Genomic DNA, 23329 nt, shown 5'->3' on the forward strand with positions numbered 1-23329 from the left:
CGGGAACATCTCTTCCAAAGGCCTGTGAAACGCAGTTTCTTTGCAGGCCTGATCTGGCTGAAGTAGGACTTCTGCTCTGGGTGTGCTACAATGAAGTAGAGCTGAAAGGCACAACGTGCAGGCTTCTTGCCAAAGGGCGAGTTGGGCCCCACAGCATCTTGCTTCCAGCTCTTTGGGAAGCTAAGATACAACTCGCTCTGCACAGTGCTCTTACAGCCTGCCGGGAGCATCTCTTCCAAAGGGCTCTCAAACGCAGTTTGTTTGCAGGCCTGATCTGGCTGAAGTAGGACTCCTTCTCTGGGTGTGCTACATTGCCCTAGAGCTCAAAGGCACAACGTGCAGGCTTCTTTCCAAAGGGCGAGTTGGGCCCCACAGCATCTTGCTTCCAGCTCTTTGGGAAGCTAAGAAACAACTCGCTCTGCACAGTGCTCTTACAGCCAACCGGGAACATCTCTTCCAAAGGCCTGTGAAACGCAGTTTCTTTGCAGGCCTGATCTGGCTGAAGTAGGACTTCTGCTCTGGGTGTGCTCCATTGCCCTAGAGCTGCAAGGCACAACGTGCAGGCTTCTTCCCAAAGGGCGAGTTGGGCCCCACAGCATCTTGCTTCCAGCTCTTTGGGAAGCTAAGAAACAATTCGCTCTGCACAGTTCTCTTACAGCCTAGCGGGAACATCTCTTCCAAAGGCCTGTGAAACGCAGTTTCTTTGCATGCCTGATCTGGCTGAAGTAGGACTTCTGCTCTGCTTGTGCTCCATGCCCTAGAGCTGAAAGGCACAACGTGCAGGCTTCTCTCCAACGGGCGAGTTCGGCCCCACAGCATCTTGCTTCCAGCTCTTTGGGAAGCTAAGATACAACTCGCTCTGCACAGTGCTCTTACAGCCTACCAGGAACGTCTCTTCCAAAGGCCTGTGAAATGCAGTTTCTTTGCAGGCCTGATCTGGCTGAAGTAGGACTTCTGCTCTGGGTGTGCTAAATTGCCCTTGAGCTGAAAGGCACAATGTGCAGGCTTCTTGCCAAAGGGCGAGGTGGGCCCCACAGCATCTTGCTTCCAGCACTTTGGGAAGCTAAGAAACAACACGCTCTGCACAGTGGTCTTACAGCCAGTGGGAACATCTCTTCCCAAGGCCTGTGAAACGCAGTTTCTTTGCATGCTTGATCTGGCTGAAGTAGGACTTCTGCTCTGGGTGTGCTCCATTGCCCTAGACCTGAAAGGCACAACGTGCAGGCTTCTTTCCAAAGGGCGAGTTGGGCCCCACAGCATCTTGCTTCCAGCTCTTTGGGAAGCTAAGAAACAACTCGCTCTGCACAGTGCTCTTACAGCCTACCGGGAACATCTCTTCCCAAGGCCTGTGAAATGCAGTTTCTTTGCAGGCCTGATCTGGCTGAAGTAGGACTTCTGCTCTGGGTGTGCTCCATTGCCCTAGAGCTGAAAGGCACAACGTGCAGTCTTCTTTCCAAAGGGCGAGATGGGCCCCACAGCATCTTGCTTCCAGCTCTTTGGGAAGCTAAGCAACAACTCGCTCTGCACAGTGCTCTTACAGCCTACCGGGAACATCTCTTCCAAAGGGCTCTCAAATGCTGTTTCTTTGCAGGCCTGATCTGGCTGAAGTAGGACTCCTTCTCTGGGTGTGCTACATTGCCCTAGAGCTCAAAGGCACAACGTGCAGGCTTCTTTCCAAAGGGCGAGTTGGGCCCCACAGCATCTTGCTTCCAGCTCTTTGGGAAGCTAAGAAACAACTCGCTCTGCACTGTGCTCTTACAGCCTACCGGGAACATCTCTTCCAAAGGCCTGTGAAACGCAGTTTCTTTGCAGGCCTGATCTGGCTGAAGTAGGACTTTTGTTCTGGGTGTGGTACATTGCCCTAGAGCTGAAATGGACAATGTGCAGGCTTCTTTCCAAAGGGCGAGGTGGGCCCCTCAGCATCTTGCTTCCAGCACTTTGGGAAGCTAAGAAACAACTCGCTCTGCACAGTGGTCTTACAGCCTAGTGGGAACATCTCTTCCAAAGGCCTGTGAAACGCAGTTTCTTTGCAGGCCTGATCTGGCTGAAGTAGGACTTCTGCTCTGGGTGTGCTCCATTGCCCTAGACCTGAAAGGCACAACGTGCAGGCTTCTTTACAAAGGGCGAGTTGGGCCCCACAGCATCTTGCTTCCAGCTCTTTGGGAAGCTAAGAAACAACTCGCTCTGCACAGTGCTCTTACAGCCTACCGGGAACATCTCTTCCCAAGGCCTGTGAAACGCACTTTCTTTGCAGGCCTGATCTGGCTGAAGTAGGACTTCTGCTCTGGGTGTGCTCCATTACCCTAGAGCTGAAAGGCACAACGTGCAGGCTTCTTTCCAAAGGGCGAGTTGGGCCCCACAGCATCTTGCTTCCAGCTCTTTGGGAAGCTAAGAAACAACTCGCTCTGCACTGTGCTCTTACAGCCTACCGGGAACATCTCTTCCAAAGGCCTGTGAAATGCAGTTTCTTTGCAGGCCTGATCAGGCTGAAGTAGGACTTCTGCTCTGGGTGTGCTCCATTGCCCTAGAGCTGAAAGGCACAACGTGAAGGCTTCTTTATAAAGGCGAGTAGGCCCCCACAGCATCTTGCTTCCAGCTCTTTGGGAAGCTAAGAAACAACTCGCTCTGCACAGTGGTCTTACAGTCTAGTGGGAAGATCTCTTCCAAAGGCCTGTGAAACGCAGTTTCTTTGCAGGCCTGATCTGGCTGAAGTAGGACTTCTGCTCTGGGTGTGCTACAATGCCCTAGAGCTGAAAGGCACAACGTGCAGGCTTCTTTCCAAAGGGCGAGTTGGGCCCCACAGCATCTTGCTTCCAGCTCTTTGGGAAGCCAAACACCAACTCGCTCTGCACAGTGCTCTTAGAGCCTACCGGGAGCATCTATTCCAAAGGCCTGTGAAACGCAGTTTCTTTGCAGGTCTGATCTGGCTGAAGTAGGACTTCTGCTCTGGGTGTGCTCCATTGCCCTAGAGTTGAAAGGCACAACGTGCAGCTTTCTTTCCAAAGGGCGAGTTGGGCCCCACAGCATCTTGCTTCCAGCTCTTTGGGAAGCTAAGAAACAACTCGCTCTGCACAGTGCTCTTACAGCCTGCCGGGAGCATCTCTTCCAAAGGCCTGTGAAACGCAGTTTCTTTGCAGGCCTGATCTGGCTGATGTAGGACTTCTGCTCTGGGTGTGCTGCATTGCCCTAGAGCAGAAAGGCACAACGTGCAGGCTTCTTTCCAAAGGGCGAGTTGGGCCCCACAGCATCTTGCTTCCAGCTCATTGGGAAGCTAAGAAACAACTCGCTCTGCACAGTGCTCTTACAGCCTACCGGGAACATCTCTTCCAAAGGCCCGTGAAACGCAGTTTCTTTGCAGGCCTGATCTGGCTGAAGTAGGACTTCTGCTCTGGGTGTGCTCCATTGCCCTAGAGCTGAAGGGCACAACGTGCAGGCTCCTTTCCAAAGGGCGAGTTGGGCCCCACAGCATCTTGCTTCCAGCTCTTTGGGAAGCTAAGAAACAACTCGCTCTGCACAGTGCTCTTACAGCCTACAGGGAGCATCTCTTCCAAAGGCCTCTGAAATGCAGTTTCTTTGCAGGCCTGATCTGGCTGAAGTAGGACCTCTGCTCTGGGTGTGCTCCATTGCCCTAGACCTGAAAGGCACAACGTGCAGGCTTCTTTCCAAAGGGCGAGTTGGGCCCCACAGCATCTTGCTTCCAGCTCTTTGGGAAGGTAAGAAACAACTCGCTCTGCACAGTGCTCTTACAGCCTACCGGTAGCATCTCTTCCAAAGGCCTCTGAAACGCAGTTTCTTTGCAGGCCTGATCTGGCTGAAGTAGGACTTCTGCTCTGGGTGTGCTCCATTGCCCTAGAGCTGAAAGGCACAACGTGCAGGCTTCTTCCAAAGGCGAGTTGGGCCCCACAGCATCTTGCTTCCAGCTGTTTGGGAAGCTAAGAAACAACTCGCTCTGCACAGTGCTCTTACAGCCTGCCGGGAGCATCTCTTCCAAAGGCCTGTGAAACGCAGTTTCTTTGCAGGCCTGATCTGGCTGAAGTAGGACTTCTGCTCTGGGTGTGCTGCATTGCCCTAGAGCTGAAAGGCACAACGTGCAGGCTTCTTTCCAAAGGGCGAGTTAGGCCCCACAGCATCTTGCTTCCAGCTCTTTGGGAAGCTAAGAAACAATTCGCTCTGCACAGTGCTCTTACAGCCTACCGGGAACATCTCTTCCAAAGGCCTCTGAAACGCAGTTTCTTTGCAGGCCTGATCTGGCTGAAGTAGGACTTCTGCTCTGGGTGTGCTCCATTGCCCTAGAGCTGAAAGGCACAACGTGCAGGCTTCTTTCCAAAGGGCGAGTTGGGCCCCACAGCATCTTGCTTCCAGCTCTTTGGGAAGCTAAGAAACAACTCGCTCTGCACAGTGCTCTTACAGCCTACCGGGAACAGCTCTTCCAAAGGCCTCTGAAACGCAGTGTCTTTGCAGGCCTGATCTGGCTGAAGTAGGACTTCTGCTCTGGGTGTGCTCCATTGCCCTAGAGCTGAAAGGCACAACGTGCAGGCTTCTTTCCAAAGGGCGAGTTGGGCCCCACAGCATCTTGCTTCCAGCTCTTTGGGAAGCTAAGAAACAACTCGCTCTGCACAGTGCTCTTACAGCCTACCGGGAACATCTCTTCCAAAGGCCTGTTAAACGCAGTTTCTTTGCAGGCCTGATCTGGCTGAAGGAGAACTTCTGCTCTGGGTGTGCTCCATTGCCCTAGAGCTGAAAGGCACAACGTGCAGGCTTCTTTCCAAAGGGCGAGTTGGGCCCCACAGCATCTTGCTTCCAGCTCTTTGGGAAGCTGAGAAACAACTCGCTGTGCACAGTGCTCTTACAGCCTACCGGGAACATCTCTTCCAAAGGCCTGTGAAACGCAGTTTCTTTGCAGGCCTGATCTGGCTGAAGGAGAACTTCTGCTCTGGGTGTTCTCCATTGCCCTAGAGCTGAAAGGCACAACGTGCAGGCTTCTTTCCAAAGGGCAGGTTGGGTCCGACAGCATCTTCCTTCCAGCTCTTTGGGAAGGAAGAAACAACTCGCTCTGCACAGTGCTCTTACAGCCTACCGGGAACATCACTTCCAAAGGCCTGAGAAACGCAGAGTCTTTGCAGGCCTGATCTGGCTGAAGTAGGACTTCTGCTCTGGGTGTGCTCCATTGCCCTAGAGCTGAAAGACACAACGTGCAGGCTTCTTTCCAAAGGGCGAGTTGGGCCCCACAGCATATTGCTTGCAGCTCTTTGGGAAGGTTAGAAAGAACTCGCTCTGCACAGTGCTCTTACAGCCTACCGGGAACATCTCTTCCAAAGGCCTGTGAAACGCAGTTTCTTTGCAGGCCTGATCTGGCTGAAGTAGGACTTCTGCTCTGGGTGTGCTCCATTGCCCTAGAGCTGAAAGGCACAACGTGCAGGCTTCTTTCCAAAGGCGAGTTGGGCCCCACAGCATCTTGCTTCCAGCTCTTTGGGAAGCTAAGAAACAACTCGCTCTGCACAGTGCTCTTACAGCCTACCGGGAACATCTCTTCCAAAGGCCTGTGAAACGCAGTTTCTTTGCAGGCCTGATCTGGCTGAAGTAGGACTTCTGCTCTGGGTGTGCTCCATTGCCCTAGAGCTGAAAGGCACAACGTGCAGGCTTCTTTCCAAAGGGCGAGTTGGGCCCCACAGCATCTTGCTACCAGCTCTTTGGGAAGCTAAGAAACAACTCGCTCTGCTCAGTGCTCTTACAGCCTACCGGGAACATCTCTTCCAAAGGCCCGTGAAACGCAGTTTCTTTGCAGGCCTGATCTGGCTGAAGTAGGACTTCTGCTCTGGGTGTGCTCCATTGCCCTAGAGCTGAAGGGCACAACGTGCAGGCTCCTTTCCAAAGGACGAGTTGGGCCCCACAGCATCTTGCTTCCAGCTCTTTGGGAAGCTAAGAAACAACTCGCTCTGCACAGTGCTCTTACAGCCTACCGGGAGCATCTCTTCCAAAGGCCTCTGAAATGCAGTTTCTTTGCAGGCCTGATCTGGCTGAAGTAGGACTTCTGCTCTGGGTGTGCTCCATTGCCCTAGAGCTGAAAGGCACAACGTGCAGGCTTCTTTCCAAAGGGCGAGTTGGGCCCCACAGCATCTTGCTTCCAGCTCTTTGGGAAGGTAAGGAACAACTCGCTCTGCACAGTGCTCTTACAGCCTACCGGTAGCATCTCTTCCAAAGGCCTCTGAAACGCAGTTTCTTTGCAGGCCTGATCTGGCTGAAGTAGGACTTCTGCTCTGGGTGTGCTCCATTGCCCTAGAGCTGAAAGGCACAACGTGCAGGCTTCTTTCCAAAGGCGAGTTGGGCCCCACAGCATCTTGCTTCCAGCACTTTGGGAAGCTAAGAAACAACTCGCTCTGCACAGTGCTCTTACAGCCTACCGGGAACATATCTTCCAAAGGCCTGTGAAACGCAGTTTCTTTGCAGGCCTGATCTGGCTGAAGTAGGACTTCTGCTCTGGGTGTGCTCCATTGCCCTAGAGCTGAAAGGCACAACGTGCAGGCTTCTTTCCAAAGGCGAGTTGGGCCCCACAGCAACTTGCTTCCAGCTCTTTGGGAAGCTAAGAAACAACTCGCTCTGCACAGTGCTCTTACAGCCTGCCGGGAGCATCTCTTCCAAAGGCCTGCGAAACGCAGTTTCTTTGCAGGCCTGATCTGGCTGAAGTAGGACTTCTGCTCTGGGTGTGCTCCATTGCCCTAGAGCTGAAAGGCACAACGTGCAGGCTTCTTCCCAAAGGGCGAGTTGGGCCCCACAGCATCTTGCTTCCAGCTCTTTGGGAAGCTAAGAAACAATTCGCTCTGCACAGTTCTCTTACAGCCTAGCGGGAACATCTCTTCCAAAGGCCTGTGAAACGCAGTTTCTTTGCATGCCTGATCTGGCTGAAGTAGGACTTCTGCTCTGCTTGTGCTCCATGCCCTAGAGCTGAAAGGCACAACGTGCAGGCTTCTCTCCAACGGGCGAGTTCGGCCCCACAGCATCTTGCTTCCAGCTCTTTGGGAAGCTAAGATACAACTCGCTCTGCACAGTGCTCTTACAGCCTACCAGGAACGTCTCTTCCAAAGGCCTGTGAAATGCAGTTTCTTTGCAGGCCTGATCTGGCTGAAGTAGGACTTCTGCTCTGGGTGTGCTAAATTGCCCTTGAGCTGAAAGGCACAATGTGCAGGCTTCTTGCCAAAGGGCGAGGTGGGCCCCACAGCATCTTGCTTCCAGCACTTTGGGAAGCTAAGAAACAACACGCTCTGCACAGTGGTCTTACAGCCAGTGGGAACATCTCTTCCCAAGGCCTGTGAAACGCAGTTTCTTTGCATGCTTGATCTGGCTGAAGTAGGACTTCTGCTCTGGGTGTGCTCCATTGCCCTAGACCTGAAAGGCACAACGTGCAGGCTTCTTTCCAAAGGGCGAGTTGGGCCCCACAGCATCTTGCTTCCAGCTCTTTGGGAAGCTAAGAAACAACTCGCTCTGCACAGTGCTCTTACAGCCTACCGGGAACATCTCTTCCCAAGGCCTGTGAAATGCAGTTTCTTTGCAGGCCTGATCTGGCTGAAGTAGGACTTCTGCTCTGGGTGTGCTCCATTGCCCTAGAGCTGAAAGGCACAACGTGCAGTCTTCTTTCCAAAGGGCGAGATGGGCCCCACAGCATCTTGCTTCCAGCTCTTTGGGAAGCTAAGCAACAACTCGCTCTGCACAGTGCTCTTACAGCCTACCGGGAACATCTCTTCCAAAGGGCTCTCAAATGCTGTTTCTTTGCAGGCCTGATCTGGCTGAAGTAGGACTCCTTCTCTGGGTGTGCTACATTGCCCTAGAGCTCAAAGGCACAACGTGCAGGCTTCTTTCCAAAGGGCGAGTTGGGCCCCACAGCATCTTGCTTCCAGCTCTTTGGGAAGCTAAGAAACAACTCGCTCTGCACTGTGCTCTTACAGCCTACCGGGAACATCTCTTCCAAAGGCCTGTGAAACGCAGTTTCTTTGCAGGCCTGATCTGGCTGAAGTAGGACTTTTGTTCTGGGTGTGGTACATTGCCCTAGAGCTGAAATGGACAATGTGCAGGCTTCTTTCCAAAGGGCGAGGTGGGCCCCTCAGCATCTTGCTTCCAGCACTTTGGGAAGCTAAGAAACAACTCGCTCTGCACAGTGGTCTTACAGCCTAGTGGGAACATCTCTTCCAAAGGCCTGTGAAACGCAGTTTCTTTGCAGGCCTGATCTGGCTGAAGTAGGACTTCTGCTCTGGGTGTGCTCCATTGCCCTAGACCTGAAAGGCACAACGTGCAGGCTTCTTTACAAAGGGCGAGTTGGGCCCCACAGCATCTTGCTTCCAGCTCTTTGGGAAGCTAAGAAACAACTCGCTCTGCACAGTGCTCTTACAGCCTACCGGGAACATCTCTTCCCAAGGCCTGTGAAACGCACTTTCTTTGCAGGCCTGATCTGGCTGAAGTAGGACTTCTGCTCTGGGTGTGCTCCATTACCCTAGAGCTGAAAGGCACAACGTGCAGGCTTCTTTCCAAAGGGCGAGTTGGGCCCCACAGCATCTTGCTTCCAGCTCTTTGGGAAGCTAAGAAACAACTCGCTCTGCACTGTGCTCTTACAGCCTACCGGGAACATCTCTTCCAAAGGCCTGTGAAATGCAGTTTCTTTGCAGGCCTGATCTGGCTGAAGTAGGACTTCTGCTCTGGGTGTGCTCCATTGCCCTAGAGCTGAAAGGCACAACGTGAAGGCTTCTTTATAAAGGCGAGTAGGCCCCCACAGCATCTTGCTTCCAGCTCTTTGGGAAGCTAAGAAACAACTCGCTCTGCACAGTGGTCTTACAGTCTAGTGGGAAGATCTCTTCCAAAGGCCTGTGAAACGCACTTTCTTTGCATGCCTGATCTGGCTGAAGTAGGACTTCTGCTCTGGGTGTGCTCCATTGCCCTAGACCTGAAAGGCACAACGTGCAGGCTTCTTTCCAAAGGGCGAGTTGGGCCCCACAGCATCTTGCTTCCAGCTCTTTGGGAAGCTGAGAAACAACTAGCTCTGCACAGTGCTCTTACAGCCTACCGGGAACATCTCTTACAAAGGCCTGTGAAACGCAGTTTCTTTGCAGGCCTGATCTGGATGAAGTAGGACTTCTGCTCTGGGTGTGCTACATTGCCCTAGAGCTGAAACGAACAACGTGCAGGCTTCTTTCCAAAGGGCGAGTTGGGCCCCACAGCATCTTGCTTCCAGCGTTTTGGGAAGCTAAGAAACAACTCGCTCTGCACAGTGCTCTTACAGCCTACCGGGAACATCTCTTCCAAAGGCCTGTGAAACGCAGTTTCTTTGCAGGCCTGATCTGGCTGAAGTAGGACTTCTGCTCTGGGTGTGCTACAATGCCCTAGAGCTGAAAGGCACAACGTGCAGGCTTCTTTCCAAAGGGCGAGTTGGGCCCCACAGCATCTTGCTTCCAGCTCTTTGGGAAGCCAAACACCAACTCGCTCTGCACAGTGCTCTTAGAGCCTACCGGGAGCATCTATTCCAAAGGCCTGTGAAACGCAGTTTCTTTGCAGGTCTGATCTGGCTGAAGTAGGACTTCTGCTCTGGGTGTGCTCCATTGCCCTAGAGTTGAAAGGCACAACGTGCAGCTTTCTTTCCAAAGGGCGAGTTGGGCCCCACAGCATCTTGCTTCCAGCTCTTTGGGAAGCTAAGAAACAACTCGCTCTGCACAGTGCTCTTACAGCCTGCCGGGAGCATCTCTTCCAAAGGCCTGTGAAACGCAGTTTCTTTGCAGGCCTGATCTGGCTGATGTAGGACTTCTGCTCTGGGTGTGCTGCATTGCCCTAGAGCAGAAAGGCACAACGTGCAGGCTTCTTTCCAAAGGGCGAGTTGGGCCCCACAGCATCTTGCTTCCAGCTCATTGGGAAGCTAAGAAACAACTCGCTCTGCACAGTGCTCTTACAGCCTACCGGGAACATCTCTTCCAAAGGCCCGTGAAACGCAGTTTCTTTGCAGGCCTGATCTGGCTGAAGTAGGACTTCTGCTCTGGGTGTGCTCCATTGCCCTAGAGCTGAAGGGCACAACGTGCAGGCTCCTTTCCAAAGGGCGAGTTGGGCCCCACAGCATCTTGCTTCCAGCTCTTTGGGAAGCTAAGAAACAACTCGCTCTGCACAGTGCTCTTACAGCCTACAGGGAGCATCTCTTCCAAAGGCCTCTGAAATGCAGTTTCTTTGCAGGCCTGATCTGGCTGAAGTAGGACCTCTGCTCTGGGTGTGCTCCATTGCCCTAGACCTGAAAGGCACAACGTGCAGGCTTCTTTCCAAAGGGCGAGTTGGGCCCCACAGCATCTTGCTTCCAGCTCTTTGGGAAGGTAAGAAACAACTCGCTCTGCACAGTGCTCTTACAGCCTACCGGTAGCATCTCTTCCAAAGGCCTCTGAAACGCAGTTTCTTTGCAGGCCTGATCTGGCTGAAGTAGGACTTCTGCTCTGGGTGTGCTCCATTGCCCTAGAGCTGAAAGGCACAACGTGCAGGCTTCTTTCCAAAGGCGAGTTGGGCCCCACAGCATCTTGCTTCCAGCTGTTTGGGAAGCTAAGAAACAACTCGCTCTGCACAGTGCTCTTACAGCCTGCCGGGAGCATCTCTTCCAAAGGCCTGTGAAACGCAGTTTCTTTGCAGGCCTGATCTGGCTGAAGTAGGACTTCTGCTCTGGGTGTGCTGCATTGCCCTAGAGCTGAAAGGCACAACGTGCAGGCTTCTTTCCAAAGGGCGAGTTAGGCCCCACAGCATCTTGCTTCCAGCTCTTTGGGAAGCTAAGAAACAATTCGCTCTGCACAGTGCTCTTACAGCCTACCGGGAACATCTCTTCCAAAGGCCTCTGAAACGCAGTTTCTTTGCAGGCCTGATCTGGCTGAAGTAGGACTTCTGCTCTGGGTGTGCTCCATTGCCCTAGACCTGAAAGGCACAACGTGCAGGCTTCTTTCCAAAGGGCGAGTTGGGCCCCACAGCATCTTGCTTCCAGCTCTTTGGGAAGCTGAGAAACAACTAGCTCTGCACAGTGCTCTTACAGCCTACCGGGAACATCTCTTACAAAGGCCTGTGAAACGCAGTTTCTTTGCAGGCCTGATCTGGATGAAGTAGGACTTCTGCTCTGGGTGTGCTACATTGCCCTAGAGCTGAAACGAACAACGTGCAGGCTTCTTTCCAAAGGGCGAGTTGGGCCCCACAGCATCTTGCTTCCAGCGTTTTGGGAAGCTAAGAAACAACTCGCTCTGCACAGTGCTCTTACAGCCTACCGGGAACATCTCTTCCAAAGGCCTGTGAAACGCAGTTTCTTTGCAGGCCTGATCTGGCTGAAGTAGGACTTCTGCTCTGGGTGTGCTACAATGCCCTAGAGCTGAAAGGCACAACGTGCAGGCTTCTTTCCAAAGGGCGAGTTGGGCCCCACAGCATCTTGCTTCCAGCTCTTTGGGAAGCCAAACACCAACTCGCTCTGCACAGTGCTCTTAGAGCCTACCGGGAGCATCTATTCCAAAGGCCTGTGAAACGCAGTTTCTTTGCAGGTCTGATCTGGCTGAAGTAGGACTTCTGCTCTGGGTGTGCTCCATTGCCCTAGAGTTGAAAGGCACAACGTGCAGCTTTCTTTCCAAAGGGCGAGTTGGGCCCCACAGCATCTTGCTTCCAGCTCTTTGGGAAGCTAAGAAACAACTCGCTCTGCACAGTGCTCTTACAGCCTGCCGGGAGCATCTCTTCCAAAGGCCTGTGAAACGCAGTTTCTTTGCAGGCCTGATCTGGCTGATGTAGGACTTCTGCTCTGGGTGTGCTGCATTGCCCTAGAGCAGAAAGGCACAACGTGCAGGCTTCTTTCCAAAGGGCGAGTTGGGCCCCACAGCATCTTGCTTCCAGCTCATTGGGAAGCTAAGAAACAACTCGCTCTGCACAGTGCTCTTACAGCCTACCGGGAACATCTCTTCCAAAGGCCCGTGAAACGCAGTTTCTTTGCAGGCCTGATCTGGCTGAAGTAGGACTTCTGCTCTGGGTGTGCTCCATTGCCCTAGAGCTGAAGGGCACAACGTGCAGGCTCCTTTCCAAAGGGCGAGTTGGGCCCCACAGCATCTTGCTTCCAGCTCTTTGGGAAGCTAAGAAACAACTCGCTCTGCACAGTGCTCTTACAGCCTACAGGGAGCATCTCTTCCAAAGGCCTCTGAAATGCAGTTTCTTTGCAGGCCTGATCTGGCTGAAGTAGGACCTCTGCTCTGGGTGTGCTCCATTGCCCTAGACCTGAAAGGCACAACGTGCAGGCTTCTTTCCAAAGGGCGAGTTGGGCCCCACAGCATCTTGCTTCCAGCTCTTTGGGAAGGTAAGAAACAACTCGCTCTGCACAGTGCTCTTACAGCCTACCGGTAGCATCTCTTCCAAAGGCCTCTGAAACGCAGTTTCTTTGCAGGCCTGATCTGGCTGAAGTAGGACTTCTGCTCTGGGTGTGCTCCATTGCCCTAGAGCTGAAAGGCACAACGTGCAGGCTTCTTTCCAAAGGCGAGTTGGGCCCCACAGCATCTTGCTTCCAGCTGTTTGGGAAGCTAAGAAACAACTCGCTCTGCACAGTGCTCTTACAGCCTGCCGGGAGCATCTCTTCCAAAGGCCTGTGAAACGCAGTTTCTTTGCAGGCCTGATCTGGCTGAAGTAGGACTTCTGCTCTGGGTGTGCTGCATTGCCCTAGAGCTGAAAGGCACAACGTGCAGGCTTCTTTCCAAAGGGCGAGTTAGGCCCCACAGCATCTTGCTTCCAGCTCTTTGGGAAGCTAAGAAACAATTCGCTCTGCACAGTGCTCTTACAGCCTACCGGGAACATCTCTTCCAAAGGCCTCTGAAACGCAGTTTCTTTGCAGGCCTGATCTGGCTGAAGTAGGACTTCTGCTCTGGGTGTGCTCCATTGCCCTAGAGCTGAAAGGCACAACGTGCAGGCTTCTTTCCAAAGGGCGAGTTGGGCCCCACAGCATCTTGCTTCCAGCTCTTTGGGAAGCTAAGAAACAACTCGCTCTGCACAGTGCTCTTACAGCCTACCGGGAACAGCTCTTCCAAAGGCCTCTGAAACGCAGTGTCTTTGCAGGCCTGATCTGGCTGAAGTAGGACTTCTGCTCTGGGTGTGCTCCATTGCCCTAGAGCTGAAAGGCACAACGTGCAGGCTTCTTTCCAAAGGGCGAGTTGGGCCCCACAGCATCTTGCTTCCAGCTCTTTGGGAAGCTAAGAAACAACTCGCTCTGCACAGTGCTCTTACAGCCTACCGGGAACATCTCTTCCAAAGGCCTGTTAAACGCAGTTTCTTTGCAGGCCTGATCTGGCTGAAGGAGAACTTCTGCTCTGGGTGTGCTCCATTGCCCTAGAGCTGAAAGGCACAACGTGCAGGCTTCTTTCCAAAGGGCGAGTTGGGCCCCACAGCATCTTGCTTCCAGCTCTTTGGGAAGCTGAGAAACAACTCGCTGTGCACAGTGCTCTTACAGCCTACCGGGAACATCTCTTCCAAAGGCCTGTGAAACGCAGTTTCTTTGCAGGCCTGATCTGGCTGAAGGAGAACTTCTGCTCTGGGTGTTCTCCATTGCCCTAGAGCTGAAAGGCACAACGTGCAGGCTTCTTTCCAAAGGGCAGGTTGGGTCCGACAGCATCTTCCTTCCAGCTCTTTGGGAAGGAAGAAACAACTCGCTCTGCACAGTGCTCTTACAGCCTACCGGGAACATCACTTCCAAAGGCCTGAGAAACGCAGAGTCTTTGCAGGCCTGATCTGGCTGAAGTAGGACTTCTGCTCTGGGTGTGCTCCATTGCCCTAGAGCTGAAAGACACAACGTGCAGGCTTCTTTCCAAAGGGCGAGTTGGGCCCCACAGCATATTGCTTGCAGCTCTTTGGGAAGGTTAGAAAGAACTCGCTCTGCACAGTGCTCTTACAGCCTACCGGGAACATCTCTTCCAAAGGCCTGTGAAACGCAGTTTCTTTGCAGGCCTGATCTGGCTGAAGTAGGACTTCTGCTCTGGGTGTGCTCCATTGCCCTAGAGCTGAAAGGCACAACGTGCAGGCTTCTTTCCAAAGGCGAGTTGGGCCCCACAGCATCTTGCTTCCAGCTCTTTGGGAAGCTAAGAAACAACTCGCTCTGCACAGTGCTCTTACAGCCTACCGGGAACATCTCTTCCAAAGGCCTGTGAAACGCAGTTTCTTTGCAGGCCTGATCTGGCTGAAGTAGGACTTCTGCTCTGGGTGTGCTCCATTGCCCTAGAGCTGAAAGGCACAACGTGCAGGCTTCTTTCCAAAGGGCGAGTTGGGCCCCACAGCATCTTGCTACCAGCTCTTTGGGAAGCTAAGAAACAACTCGCTCTGCTCAGTGCTCTTACAGCCTACCGGGAACATCTCTTCCAAAGGCCCGTGAAACGCAGTTTCTTTGCAGGCCTGATCTGGCTGAAGTAGGACTTCTGCTCTGGGTGTGCTCCATTGCCCTAGAGCTGAAGGGCACAACGTGCAGGCTCCTTTCCAAAGGACGAGTTGGGCCCCACAGCATCTTGCTTCCAGCTCTTTGGGAAGCTAAGAAACAACTCGCTCTGCACAGTGCTCTTACAGCCTACCGGGAGCATCTCTTCCAAAGGCCTCTGAAATGCAGTTTCTTTGCAGGCCTGATCTGGCTGAAGTAGGACTTCTGCTCTGGGTGTGCTCCATTGCCCTAGAGCTGAAAGGCACAACGTGCAGGCTTCTTTGCAAAGGGCGAGTTGGGCCCCACAGCATCTTGCTTCCAGCTCTTTGGGAAGGTAAGGAACAACTCGCTCTGCACAGTGCTCTTACAGCCTACCGGTAGCATCTCTTCCAAAGGCCTCTGAAACGCAGTTTCTTTGCAGGCCTGATCTGGCTGAAGTAGGACTTCTGCTCTGGGTGTGCTCCATTGCCCTAGAGCTGAAAGGCACAACGTGCAGGCTTCTTTCCAAAGGCGAGTTGGGCCCCACAGCATCTTGCTTCCAGCACTTTGGGAAGCTAAGAAACAACTCGCTCTGCACAGTGCTCTTACAGCCTACCGGGAACATATCTTCCAAAGGCCTGTGAAACGCAGTTTCTTTGCAGGCCTGATCTGGCTGAAGTAGGACTTCTGCTCTGGGTGTGCTCCATTGCCCTAGAGCTGAAAGGCACAACGTGCAGGCTTCTTTCCAAAGGCGAGTTGGGCCCCACAGCAACTTGCTTCCAGCTCTTTGGGAAGCTAAGAAACAACTCGCTCTGCACAGTGCTCTTACAGCCTGCCGGGAGCATCTCTTCCAAAGGCCTGCGAAACGCAGTTTCTTTGCAGGCCTCATCTGGCTGAAGTAGGACTTCTGCTCTGGGTGTGCTGCATTGCCCTAGAGCTGAAAGGCACAACGTGCAGGCTTCTTTCCAAAGGGCGAGTTGGGCCCCACAGCATCTTGCTTCCAGCTCTTTGGGAAGCTAAGAAACAACTCGTTCTGCACAGTGCTCTTACAGCCTACCGGGAACAGCTCTTCCAAAGGCCTGTGAAACGCAGTTTCTTTGCAGGCCTGATCTGGCTGAAGTAGGACTTCTGCTCTGGCTGTGCTCCATTGCCCTAGAGCTGAAAGGCACAACGTGCAGGCTTCTTTGCAAAGGGCGAGTTGGGCCCCACAGCATCTTGCTTCCAGCTCTTTGGGAAGCTAAGAAACAACTCGCTCTGCACAGTGCTCTTACAGCCTACCGGGAACATCTCTTCCAAAGGCCCGTGAAACGCAGTTTCTTTGCAGGCCTGATCTGGCTGAAGTAGGACTTCTGCTCTGGGTGTGCTCCATTGCCCTAGAGCTGAAGGGCACAACGTGCAGGCTCCTTTCCAAAGGGCGAGTTGGGCCCCACAGCATCTTGCTTCCAGCTCTTTGGGAAGCTAAGAAACAACTCGCTCTGCACAGTGCTCTTACAGCCTACAGGGAGCATCTCTTCCAAAGGCCTCTGAAATGCAGTTTCTTTGCAGGCCTGATCTGGCTGAAGTAGGACTTCTGCTCTGGGTGTGCTCCATTGCCCTAGACCTGAAAGGCACAACGTGCAGGCTTCTTTCCAAAGGGCGAGTTGGGCCCCACAGCATCTTGCTTCCAGCTCTTTGGGAAGGTAAGAAACAACTCGCTCTGCACAGTGCTCTTACAGCCTACCGGTAGCATCTCTTCCAAAGGCCTCTGAAACGCAGTTTCTTTGCAGGCCTGATCTGGCTGAAGTAGGACTTCTGCTCTGGGTGTGCTCCATTGCCCTAGAGCTGAAAGGCACAACGTGCAGGCTTCTTTCCAAAGGCGAGTTGGGCCCCACAGCATCTTGCTTCCAGCTGTTTGGGAAGCTAAGAAACAACTCGCTCTGCACAGTGCTCTTACAGCCTGCCGGGAGCATCTCTTCCAAAGGCCTGTGAAACGCAGTTTCTTTGCAGGCCTGATCTGGCTGAAGTAGGACTTCTGCTCTGGGTGTGCTGCATTGCCCTAGAGCTGAAAGGCACAACGTGCAGGCTTCTTTCCAAAGGGCGAGTTAGGCCCCACAGCATCTTGCTTCCAGCTCTTTGGGAAGCTAAGAAACAATTCGCTCTGCACAGTGCTCTTACAGCCTACCGGGAACATCTCTTCCAAAGGCCTGTGAAACGCAGTTTCTTTGCATGCCTGATCTGGCTGAAGTAGGACTTCTGCTCTGGGTGTGCTCCATTGCCCTAGAGCTGAAAGGCACAACGTGCAGGCTTCTTTCCAAAGGGCGAGTTGGGCCCCACAGCATCTTGCTTCCAGCTCTTTGGGAAGCTAAGAAACAACTCGCTCTGCACAGTGCTCTTACAGCCTACCGGGAACAGCTCTTCCAAAGGCCTCTGAAACGCAGTGTCTTTGCAGGCCTGATCTGGCTGAAGTAGGACTTCTGCTCTGGGTGTGCTCCATTGCCCTAGAGCTGAAAGGCACAACGTGCAGGCTTCTTTCCAAAGGGCGAGTTGGGCCCCACAGCATCTTGCTTCCAGCTCTTTGGGAAGCTAAGAAACAACTCGCTCTGCACAGTGCTCTTACAGCCTACCGGGAACATCTCTTCCAAAGGCCTGTTAAACGCAGTTTCTTTGCAGGCCTGATCTGGCTGAAGGAGAACTTCTGCTCTGGGTGTGCTCCATTGCCCTAGAGCTGAAAGGCACAACGTGCAGGCTTCTTTCCAAAGGGCGAGTTGGGCCCCACAGCATCTTGCTTCCAGCTCTTTGGGAAGCTGAGAAACAACTCGCTGTGCACAGTGCTCTTACAGCCTACCGGGAACATCTCTTCCAAAGGCCTGTGAAACGCAGTTTCTTTGCAGGCCTGATCTGGCTGAAGGAGAACTTCTGCTCTGGGTGTTCTCCATTGCCCTAGAGCTGAAAGGCACAACGTGCAGGCTTCTTTCCAAAGGGCAGGTTGGGTCCGACAGCATCTTCCTTCCAGCTCTTTGGGAAGCTAAGAAACAACTCGCTCTGCACAGTGCTCTTACAGCCTACCGGGAACATCACTTCCAAAGGCCTGAGAAACGCAGAGTCTTTGCAGGCCTGATCTGGCTGAAGTAGGACTTCTGCTCTGGGTGTGCTCCATTGCCCTAGAGCTGAAAGACACAACGTGCAGGCTTCTTTCCAAAGGGCGAGTTGGGCCCCACAGCATATTGCTTGCAGCTCTTTGGGAAGGTTAGAAAGAACTCGCTCTGCACAGTGCTCTTACAGCCTACCGGGAACATCTCTTCCAAAGGCCTGTGAAACGCAGTTTCTTTGCAGGCCTGATCTGGCTGAAGTAGGACTTCTGCTCTGGGTGTGCTCCATTGCCCTAGAGCTGAAAGGCACAACGTGCAGGCTTCTTTCCAAAGGGCGAGTTGGGCCCCACAGCATCTTGCTACCAGCTCTTTGGGAAGCTAAGAAACAACTCGCTCTGCTCAGTGCTCTTACAGCCTACCGGGAACATCTCTTCCAAAGGCCCGTGAAACGCAGTTTCTTTGCAGGCCTGATCTGGCTGAAGTAGGACTTCTGCTCTGGGTGTGCTCCATTGCCCTAGAGCTGAAGGGCACAACGTGCAGGCTCCTTTCCAAAGGACGAGATGGGCCCCACAGCATCTTGCTTCCAGCTCTTTGGGAAGCTAAGAAACAACTCGCTCTGCACAGTGCTCTTACAGCCTACCGGGAGCATCTCTTCCAAAGGCCTCTGAAATGCAGTTTCTTTGCAGGCCTGATCTGGCTGAAGTAGGACTTCTGCTCTGGGTGTGCTCCATTGCCCTAGAGCTGAAAGGCACAACGTGCAGGCTTCTTTCCAAAGGGCGAGTTGGGCCCCACAGCATCTTGCTTCCAGCTCTTTGGGAAGGTAAGGAACAACTCGCTCTGCACAGTGCTCTTACAGCCTACCGGTAGCATCTCTTCCAAAGGCCTCTGAAACGCAGTTTCTTTGCAGGCCTGATCTGGCTGAAGTAGGACTTCTGCTCTGGCTGTGCTCCATTGCCCTAGAGCTGAAAGGCACAACGTGCAGGCTTCTTTCCAAAGGCGAGTTGGGCCCCACAGCATCTTGCTTCCAGCTCTTTGGGAAGCTAAGAAACAACTCGCTCTGCACAGTGCTCTTACAGCCTGCCGGGAGCATCTCTTGCAAAGGCCTGTGAAACGCAGTTTCTTTGCAGGCCTGATCTGGCTGAAGTAGGACTTCTGCTCTGGGTGTGCTGCATTGCCCTAGAGCTGAAAGGCACAACGTGCAGGCTTCTTTCCAAAGGGCGAGTTAGGCCCCACAGCATCTTGCTTCCAGCTCTTTGGGAAGGTAAGAAACAACTCGCTCTGCACAGTGCTCTTACAGCCTACCGGTAGCATCTCTTCCAAAGGCCTCTGAAACGCAGTTCCTTTGCAGGCCTGATCTGGCTGAAGTAGGACTTCTGCTCTGGGTGTGCTCCATTGCCCTAGAGCTGAAAGGCACAACGTGCAGGCTTCTTTCCAAAGGCGAGTTGGGCCCCACAGCATCTTGCTTCCAGCTCTTTGGGAAGCTAAGAAACAACTCGCTCTGCACAGTGCTCTTACAGCCTGCCGGGAGCATCTCTTGCAAAGGCCTGTGAAACGCAGTTTCTTTGCAGGAGTGATCTGGCTGAAGTAGGACTTCTGCTCTGGGTGTGCTCCATTGCCCTAGAGCTGAAGGGCACAACGTGCAGGCTCCTTTCCAAAGGGCGAGTTGGGCCCCACAGCATCTTGCTTCCAGCTCTTTGGGAAGCTAAGAAACAACTCGCTCTGGACAGTGCTCTTACTGCCTACCGGGAACATCTCTTCCAAAGGCCTGTGAAACGCAGTTTCTTTGCAGGCCTGATCTGGCTGAAGTACGACTTCTGCTCTCGGTGTGCTACATTGCCCTAGAGCTGAAAGGCACAAGGTACAGGCTTCTTTGCAAGGGGCGAGTTGGGCCCCACAGCATCTTGCTTCCAGCACTTTGGGAAGCTAAGAAACAACTCGCTCTGCACAGTGCTCTTACAGCCTACCGGGAACATCTCTTCCAAAGGCCTGTGAAACGCAGTTTCTCTGCAGGCCTGATCTGGCTGAAGTAGGACTTCTGCTCTGGGTGTGCTCCATTGCCCTAGAGCTGAAAGACACAACGTGCAGGCTTCTTTCCAAAGGGCGAGTTGGGCCACACAGCATCTTGCTTGCAGCTCTTTGGGAAGGTTAGAAACAACTCGCTCTGCACAGTGCTCTTACAGCCTACCGGGAACATATCTTCCAAAGGCCTGTGAAACGCAGTTTCTTTGCAGGCCTGATCTGGCTGAAGTAGGACTTCTGCTCTGGGTGTGCTCCATTGCCCTAGAGCTGAAAGGCACAACGTGCAGGCTTCTTTCCAAAGGCGAGTTGGGCCCCACAGCAACTTGCTTCCAGCTCTTTGGGAAGCTAAGAAACAACTCGCTCTGCACAGTGCTCTTACAGCCTGCCGGGAGCATCTCTTCCAAAGGCCTGCGAAACGCAGTTTCTTTGCAGGCCTCATCTGGCTGAAGTAGGACTTCTGCTCTGGGTGTGCTGCATTGCCCTAGAGCTGAAAGGCACAACGTGCAGGCTTCTTTCCAAAGGGCGAGTTGGGCCCCACAGCATCTTGCTTCCAGCTCTTTGGGAAGCTAAGAAACAACTCGCTCTGCACAGTGCTCTTACAGCCTACCGGGAGCATCTCTTCCAAAGGCCTCTGAAATGCAGTTTCTTTGCAGGCCTGATCTGGCTGAAGTAGGACTTCTGCTCTGGGTGTGCTCCATTGCCCTAGAGCTGAAAGGCACAACGTGCAGGCTTCTTTCCAAAGGGCGAGTTGGGCCCCACAGCATCTTGCTTCCAGCTCTTTGGGAAGGTAAGGAACAACTCGCTCTGCACAGTGCTCTTACAGCCTACCGGTAGCATCTCTTCCAAAGGCCTCTGAAACGCAGTTTCTTTGCAGGCCTGATCTGGCTGAAGTAGGACTTCTGCTCTGGCTGTGCTCCATTGCCCTAGAGCTGAAAGGCACAACGTGCAGGCTTCTTTCCAAAGGCGAGTTGGGCCCCACAGCATCTTGCTTCCAGCTCTTTGGGAAGCTAAGAAACAACTCGCTCTGCACAGTGCTCTTACAGCCTGCCGGGAGCATCTCTTGCAAAGGCCTGTGAAACGCAGTTTCTTTGCAGGCCTGATCTGGCTGAAGTAGGACTTCTGCTCTGGGTGTGCTGCATTGCCCTAGAGCTGAAAGGCACAACGTGCAGGCTTCTTTCCAAAGGGCGAGTTAGGCCCCACAGCATCTTGCTTCCAGCTCTTTGGGAAGGTAAGAAACAACTCGCTCTGCACAGTGCTCTTACAGCCTACCGGTAGCATCTCTTCCAAAGGCCTCTGAAACGCAGTTCCTTTGCAGGCCTGATCTGGCTGAAGTAGGACTTCTGCTCTGGGTGTGCTCCATTGCCCTAGAGCTGAAAGGCACAACGTGCAGGCTTCTTTCCAAAGGCGAGTTGGGCCCCACAGCATCTTGCTTCCAGCTCTTTGGGAAGCTAAGAAACAACTCGCTCTGCACAGTGCTCTTACAGCCTGCCGGGAGCATCTCTTGCAAAGGCCTGTGAAACGCAGTTTCTTTGCAGGAGTGATCTGGCTGAAGTAGGACTTCTGCTCTGGGTGTGCTCCATTGCCCTAGAGCTGAAGGGCACAACGTGCAGGCTCCTTTCCAAAGGGCGAGTTGGGCCCCACAGCATCTTGCTTCCAGCTCTTTGGGAAGCTAAGAAACAACTCGCTCTGGACAGTGCTCTTACTGCCTACCGGGAACATCTCTTCCAAAGGCCTGTGAAACGCAGTTTCTTTGCAGGCCTGATCTGGCTGAAGTACGACTTCTGCTCTCGGTGTGCTACATTGCCCTAGAGCTGAAAGGCACAAGGTACAGGCTTCTTTGCAAGGGGCGAGTTGGGCCCCACAGCATCTTGCTTCCAGCACTTTGGGAAGCTAAGAAACAACTCGCTCTGCACAGTGCTCTTACAGCCTACCGGGAACATCTCTTCCAAAGGCCTGTGAAACGCAGTTTCTCTGCAGGCCTGATCTGGCTGAAGTAGGACTTCTGCTCTGGGTGTGCTCCATTGCCCTAGAGCTGAAAGACACAACGTGCAGGCTTCTTTCCAAAGGGCGAGTTGGGCCACACAGCATCTTGCTTGCAGCTCTTTGGGAAGGTTAGAAACAACTCGCTCTGCACAGTGCTCTTACAGCCTACCGGGAACATATCTTCCAAAGGCCTGTGAAACGCAGTTTCTTTGCAGGCCTGATCTGGCTGAAGTAGGACTTCTGCTCTGGGTGTGCTCCATTGCCCTAGAGCTGAAAGGCACAACGTGCAGGCTTCTTTCCAAAGGCGAGTTGGGCCCCACAGCAACTTGCTTCCAGCTCTTTGGGAAGCTAAGAAACAACTCGCTCTGCACAGTGCTCTTACAGCCTGCCGGGAGCATCTCTTCCAAAGGCCTGCGAAACGCAGTTTCTTTGCAGGCCTCATCTGGCTGAAGTAGGACTTCTGCTCTGGGTGTGCTGCATTGCCCTAGAGCTGAAAGGCACAACGTGCAGGCTTCTTTCCAAAGGGCGAGTTGGGCCCCACAGCATCTTGCTTCCAGCTCTTTGGGAAGCTAAGAAACAACTCGTTCTGCACAGTGCTCTTACAGCCTACCGGGAACAGCTCTTCCAAAGGCCTGTGAAACGCAGTTTCTTTGCAGGCCTGATCTGGCTGAAGTAGGACTTCTGCTCTGGCTGTGCTCCATTGCCCTAGAGCTGAAAGGCACAACGTGCAGGCTTCTTTGCAAAGGGCGAGTTGGGCCCCACAGCATCTTGCTTCCAGCTCTTTGGGAAGCTAAGAAACAACTCGCTCTGCACAATGCTCTTACAGCCTACCGGGAACATCTCTTCCAAAGGCCTCTGAAATGCAGTTTCTTTGCAGGCCTGATCTGGCTGAAGTAGGACTTCTGCTCTGGGTGTGCTCCATTGCCCTAGAGCTGAAAGGCACAACGTGCAGGCTTCTTTCCAAAGGGCGAGTTGGGCCCCACAGCATCTTGCTTCCAGCTCTTTGGGAAGGTAAGGAACAACTCGCTCTGCACAGTGCTCTTACAGCCTACCGGTAGCATCTCTTCCAAAGGCCTCTGAAACGCAGTTTCTTTGCAGGCCTGATCTGGCTGAAGTAGGACTTCTGCTCTGGGTGTGCTCCATTGCCCTAGAGCTGAAAGGCACAACGTGCAGGCTTCTTTCCAAAGGCGAGTTGGGCCCCACAGCATCTTGCTTCCAGCTCTTTGGGAAGCTAAGAAACAACTCGCTCTGCACAGTGCTCTTACAGCCTGCCGGGAGCATCTCTTGCAAAGGCCTGTGAAACGCAGTTTCTTTGCAGGCCTGATCTGGCTGAAGTAGGACTTCTGCTCTGGGTGTGCTCCATTGCCCTAGAGCTGAAAGGCACAACGTGCAGGCTTCTTTCCAAAGGGCGAGTTAGGCCCCACAGCATCTTGCTTCCAGCTCTTTGGGAAGGTAAGAAACAACTCGCTCTGCACAGTGCTCTTACAGCCTACCGGTAGCATCTCTTCCAAAGGCCTCTGAAACGCAGTTCCTTTGCAGGCCTGATCTGGCTGAAGTAGGACTTCTGCTCTGGGTGTGCTCCATTGCCCTAGAGCTGAAAGGCACAACGTGCAGGCTTCTTTCCAAAGGCGAGTTGGGCCCCACAGCATCTTGCTTCCAGCTCTTTGGGAAGCTAAGTAACAACTCGCTCTGCACAGTGCTCTTACAGCCTGCCGGGAGCATCTCTTCCAAAGGCCTGTGAAACGCAGTTTCTTTGCAGGCCTGATCTGGCTGAAGTAGGACTTCTGCTCTGGGTGTGCTGCATTGCCCTAGAGCTGAAAGGCACAACGTGCAGGCTTCTTTACAAAGGGCGAGTTGGGCCCCA

Source organism: Equus caballus, chromosome 6 (genome assembly GCF_041296265.1).
Source record: "Equus caballus isolate H_3958 breed thoroughbred chromosome 6, TB-T2T, whole genome shotgun sequence".
NCBI lineage: Eukaryota > Metazoa > Chordata > Mammalia > Perissodactyla > Equidae > Equus > Equus caballus.